Source organism: Uloborus diversus, chromosome 2 (assembly GCF_026930045.1).
Source record: "Uloborus diversus isolate 005 chromosome 2, Udiv.v.3.1, whole genome shotgun sequence".
NCBI lineage: Eukaryota > Metazoa > Arthropoda > Arachnida > Araneae > Uloboridae > Uloborus > Uloborus diversus.
The window spans coordinates 112,449,563-112,455,562 of NC_072732.1; the positions used below are offsets into that span (position 1 = coordinate 112,449,563).

The 6,000-nt window shown below is 32.1% G+C and overlaps 1 protein-coding gene across 1 annotated transcript in view; it reads right to left on the reverse strand.

Moving 5' to 3' along the window:
* Positions 1 to 5,578, reverse strand: part of LOC129217252 (alpha-scruin-like) — a 42,323-nt gene extending 36,745 nt beyond the window's left edge. Inside the window, exon 1 of the mRNA XM_054851526.1 lies at positions 5,387 to 5,578. The gene's annotated coding sequence lies outside the window, so the exon portion shown is untranslated. The remainder of the gene's footprint in view (positions 1 to 5,386) is intronic.
* Between the last annotated feature and the right edge of the window lie 422 nt (positions 5,579 to 6,000).

The window sequence follows — 6,000 nt, forward strand, 5'->3', positions numbered from 1 at the left end:
ACTAGCCACTCTCCCAGTATTTATGGCAGCAGTTGAAAGGACAATTTCAGCATTTAACGAGTGAGGACCAATTTAAGAAGTGCTGGTCACGAGGGTCTAAATGTGGTCTAAGGCCCCTATATAAAAACAGCAACTGTCTGATAGAACACAGTGACATCAAAAGCTCTGATTTTTAAATAAATAAAATATTTTCTTAAATAAGAGATAATTCAAAATTTTTAACTTTAAGGATTAAAATCTTTTTCTGCATAAATTTAAGTGAATTATTAACACTTTTGTAGGTAAAACACATTAGTATTTCTTTTCCTAATTAAGAAGATATTTTAATCATGTAACTCATGTATTTTTTCTTTGGTTATTTATCCCTTTAAAAAATTTTGAGTATTTCTCAGTATCACAAATAGAAATGTACTGGTACAGTTGGACCCTAATTTAAACGAATCTCTATTTAACGAATTTCGCGATTTAGCGAATTTTTAGTTTTCCCCTGACTAAATTGAAAGTAAAAACCTCTATTTAACGAATAATAAACCCCGAATTAATGAATCAATTCAACAGACTTTTTTTTTCTGTCAATTTGAGTTCGGAAATATTGGATTGTTTTCCAAATGACATATCCATATTGCCCGAAGCAGAAAAACACTTATTAGAATCTGCAATTTTTGATGGGTGAGGGGGCAGCCAATGAATAGTGATTATAATGCAGAAAGCGATAATGAAACTCCCATTAAAACTTGCTTTTTCAAATGCTTTACATGGCCGGGAAACTGTAAAAACATATTTCATGCAGCAGGCTGTAAATGAGACAGTATTTCCTTCTCTCCATAAAGTCGAAAGGTAATTTTTTCCAGTCAAGTATCAATAATATTGTCAAAATATATTACTCAGTATTTTAAAATTTCGTATTAATAAGTGAGTAATAATTCGTAGAACGCAGAACAAAAAGTGTACTTTCTTCTTTTGGATATTTATGTGCAATTGCTTATTAGGGCTTATAGATAAAGTGCAATTTTTTTTCACACCCCAATTATTACGAATAAACCCGATTTAACGTATAAAAGTTTCAGTCCCGATGAATTCGTTAAATCGGAGTCGACTTTATTTTACAAAAAGAATAAATAATTAGCAATTGCCAATAATTAAAATGATCTATAATTATGTAAATTAAATTAGCAATTTATTGACAAATAAGTAATGTGATAGTCTTTTTGAGGTAAAAACCAGGGCACTCTCCGAAACAGCATACTGGCTACGCCACGCAAACTATTGAAACACCAGGGGTTCCACGAAAAAAGTGAGCATTAAAAAGAGTTCTACTAATCAAAGAAATTAAGAAATGCTGTTATATTGTATGCTTTTCCTAAATTTTAGTGATCATCCCTTTTTAAAGTGTAGAATGAACTCTGCATGAAACAATGGTTCTCAACCGGTGATGTGCATACCCGTTGGATCTTCAGGGATAGCAAAAATCTACATAATCTTTTTTAATCCAGCTCCAGCACTAAAACAAAAGTAACGCAGAAACCTATGTCAAATCAGGGGGAGGGGGAGAGAAGATCATATGCTCAGGGCAGCAATTTCTCGGTGGCAACTAATTCATTCTATTTCTGTGGGTTTTTTCGTCGCTACTTGATATGAAAACTTGAAGGAAGATAAGTAGGAGTGGCAATATCAAGTTTTTGCTAAGGCTATAATCATAAATCTGGCAGTAACTTGTTAATGGAGTTCCAGACTGGGATTGCGAAAAGAAAAACATAACCGGCTAGCACCATCTATGGTTTACAATTTACTCATGAGACAAAGGGTTTTCAGGTTTAACTTGTCTGAAGAGCAAGTATAGAAAGTATCTAGATATTGAGGACGATTGACTCCTGCATTTGTACAAGCTGGAGCAAAACTTTGGTGAACATTGTAATCTATCACTTTCTAAAAATTTGCCTATGTCATTTTTAAATTTAATATATGATTCATAAAATTTTTGAATAAAATGTGCCATTAAATTTAATTTCTTGTTTATAGTTTTAAGAGCCATTGTCTGTAAGAATCATGCAGTTTTGAACATTTGTGATTGTTGAAATTTTTAATTTTTTTTATTTTCACATATGTTGTTCCTTATCATGAATGTAATGTAAATCCGAAATTTGAGCTTTGTCTGACTCACCGTTTTTGAGAAAACAATTTTTTTTTGTTTAGGGGGCGTGGCACATTTTTGCTGGTTTTTCAAATTTGCAGATTTTAATGTGCTTGTTGCTTGAAGCGCCCTTATAATGACATGGATTTTTTAATTCCATATTACTATAAGATCTTGTTAGATACTGTTACAGCTGTCAAATCGGTGACACTACGAGGGCAACGCCCACAAACTCTGTTTAAAAATGACCGAAAATGAAATTTTTTCTATATTCAAGGCCAATTTTCTCGAATCGCCTTCATGATGACACCAACATTTTTAGATCATTTTCTAGCCACATTTACATACATCAAAAATATATATCAAAATCGGTGTCAATATAAGGACGAAAGAAGATATTGGAACTTCTATTCGATAAATTTCACAAAAACACAAATATTTAGAATCTAATCACAACTGTTGCCCTCATAGCAGAGATCTGATACTACATTAGGTTGATAATCAACATGTTTGTCAAACATTTGCACAAAAAAAAATCGGTGTCACTCCTATTATTTTTGGAAATATAATCGTTCCAAGTTAGTACGTTATGGTGTTTTTTTATATTCATTTATTTAATATTTTCACACCCAGATTTTTTTTTTGAACATATTTATTTTTAATTTAATACAAAGAAGTGTACCTTATAACATAAACAGCTTTGGGCAGCAAGAGAGTATTTTTCTTGAATAGAAAATGCCCGTTTTGATATAAGTACCAGGTGGATCTATTGTGCATAACATGTCTAGATTATTATACCAATACTCATCTTGCTTTTTCGGCCAAACAAATCTATTTATTCCAATTGTTCTTGACATACATTTGACCTCAACTTTCAAATGGATTTTATACGACAGATGTATAGAGAGAAGCTCTTACAAACATCTTATATAAATGCTTCAAATTTTCAACTAATAAATACTCCTACATTGCCACAAGTTCAATTTAATGAAATTGAATGGGCCCTATCTTTACGAGCTCAGTACAAGTTCACTTCAAAGCAGAAGCAGTATTTATAAGAACAATTTACGATTGGTGAAAATACTGGGAAAAAACAACATCCCAGTCAAGTTGCACACTTGATGAGAAATGCAGTTCGTAACAGGGAAAAAACTGTTGCTTGTTTTTCCGGCCAAACAAATTTATTTATTCCAATTGTTCTTGACATGCATTTGACCTAAACTTGCAAATGGCCAACTTCTACTATTTTTCTGGAATACCATGTTTTCCCATGCTTTAGTGCTACAAAACTAGCAGTTTTCAATAAAAGATGACCGTCTTTCTGAAATTGGTTGATTTGATTCTTAATGTTTTCTTTGTTTTGGTCTACGTTACCTCAAATTCAGTTTCAGATTCTGAATGTTCGCTTTCTTCAATATTCTCATTTGATGCATTGAGAATGCATTCGTTTTTTTGTTTCTTCCATCGAAAAAAAGGGGATAGGATTTGGTTCATAGTACAATATTCTGAAGCAACGAACAGTTTTTTCCCCGCTACTTACTGCATTTCTCATCAAGTGTGCAACTTGACAGGGATGTTGTTTTTTCCCAGTATTTTCACCAATCGTAAATTGTTCTTATAAATACTGCTTCTGCTTTGAAGTGAACTTGTACTGAGCTCGTAAAGATAGGGCCCATTCAATTTCATTAAATTGAACTTGTGGCAATGTAGGAGTATTTATTAGTTGAAAATTTGAAGCATTTATATAAGATGTTTGTAAGAGCTTCTCTCTATACATCGGTCGTATAAAATCCATTTGAAAGTTGAGGTCAAATGTATGTCAAGAACAATTGGAATAAATAGATTTGTTTGGCCGAAAAAGCAAGATGAGTATTGCTATGATGATCTAGACATATTATGCACAATACATCCGCCTGTACCTATATCAAAACGGGCATTTTCTATTCAAGAAAAAGACGCACTTACTGCCCAAAGCTATTTATGTTAAAAGATACACTTTTTTGTATTAAATTAAAAATAAATATGTTCAAAAAACTATCTGGGGGTGAAAAGATTAAATAAATAAATATTAAAAAAACGCCATAACGTACTAACTTCGAACGATCATATTTCCAAAAATAATAGGAGTGACACCGATTTTTTTCGTGCAAATGTTAGACAAACATGTTGGTTAACAACCTAATTTAGTATCAGATCTCTGCTATGAGGGCGATAGTTGTAGTTAGATTTTAAATATTTGTGTTTTTGTGAAATTTATCAAATAAAAGTTCCAATATCTTCTGGCGCCCTTATAGTGACACCGATTTTGATACATATTTTTGATGTATGTAAGTGTGGCTAGAAAATGATCTAAAAATGTTGGTGTCATCATGAAGGCGATTCGAGAAAATTGGCCTTGAATATAGAAAAAAATTCATTTTCGGTCATTTTTAAACGGAGTTTGTGGGCGTCGCCCTCGTAGTGTCACCGATTTGACAGCTGTAACAGTATCTAACAAGACCATATAGTAATATGGAATTAAAAAATCCATGTCATTATAAGGACGCTTCAAGCAACAAGCACATTAAAATCTGCAAATTTGAAAAACCAGCAAAAATGTGCCACGCCCCCTAAACAAAAAAAATTGTTTTCTCAAAAACGGTGAGTCAGACAAAGCTCAAATTTCGGATTTACATTACATACATGATAAGGAACAACCTATGTGAAAATTAAGAAAATTAAAAATCCCAACAATCACAACCTGCCTGATCCTTACAGACAATGGCTCTTAATTAGCATTCCTAAACTATGCTTTCAATTCTAGAGCTAAAGTTCAACTACTAAAATATATTTTAATAAAACTTAAGTGATTTTGTTGGGGTATGGATTGTTAACGACACATAAAAAGGGGTAAAGTGGTTGGAAAAGAATAAGAACCACTGGAATAAAGTATTTTCTCATGTACATATCGTCGCATCAGCGCAACAGTAAGATATCTAATCCCAGAAATAACACTTAGACATCTTACTGTTGCTCAGAGGCAACAATATATCACTGAAAATATCAAGTTCTGCAGAGAGTGACTAAATTAATTTTAAGTTGATTAGTTTCTGGTAAAGTTAGAAATTTCTTGAAATGAAACAAACAAGTTACAATTTAGTCACTACAAATTAAAAAAGTCACTTCTTCAGAGGATATTACATCACTTAATATTTTTTAAGAAGTTTTATGACACAAAGTTGAAAATATAGTAACTTCAAATCAAGAATAGATTACTCGAAAGAAACATCAATAGAAGGCAATTTTTCAAGGATATCCAAATTAGGGTCCAGATATTTTGGTAATCTAAAGAAAAAGTTATTCAAAGGTGCCTGATCTTTTGAAGCATCATTTCCTCTCAAAGACAACGCACCACAAAACAATGACGTTGAAGAAGCTCCAGAATAAACAGGAACAACAATATCCAAGGTAAATGGGATGGCTTCATCTTCCTAGAAATGAAACAAAGCATTCAATTAACAGAATCCAAAATTTAAAAAAATTTCTTTCGATTTTGCTACGTAAAAATCAACTTTAAAAAGAAATCTTAATATAGAAGTAGGTTGTTTCCGAAATTTTAAAAGTTTTTTTTTTTTTTTTTTTTTTCTGAAAGAGCATGCTTAAAAACATAGGTATAGGTAATTTTCAAATAATTTGACATAGTTTAATATTTTTAACTATTAATTTAATCGGTGCACAGACTCAATTTCATTTTTTATGCTCCTGCACATGAGACATCACAAGTGATGAAATACCATTCACGGATGCCATTAGCGCAGAACGCAAAATTTAATTTGCTTCTTAACTCACATGCGGGACTGTGCTTAGGGGGTGGCAAACAGTGTGGCCAC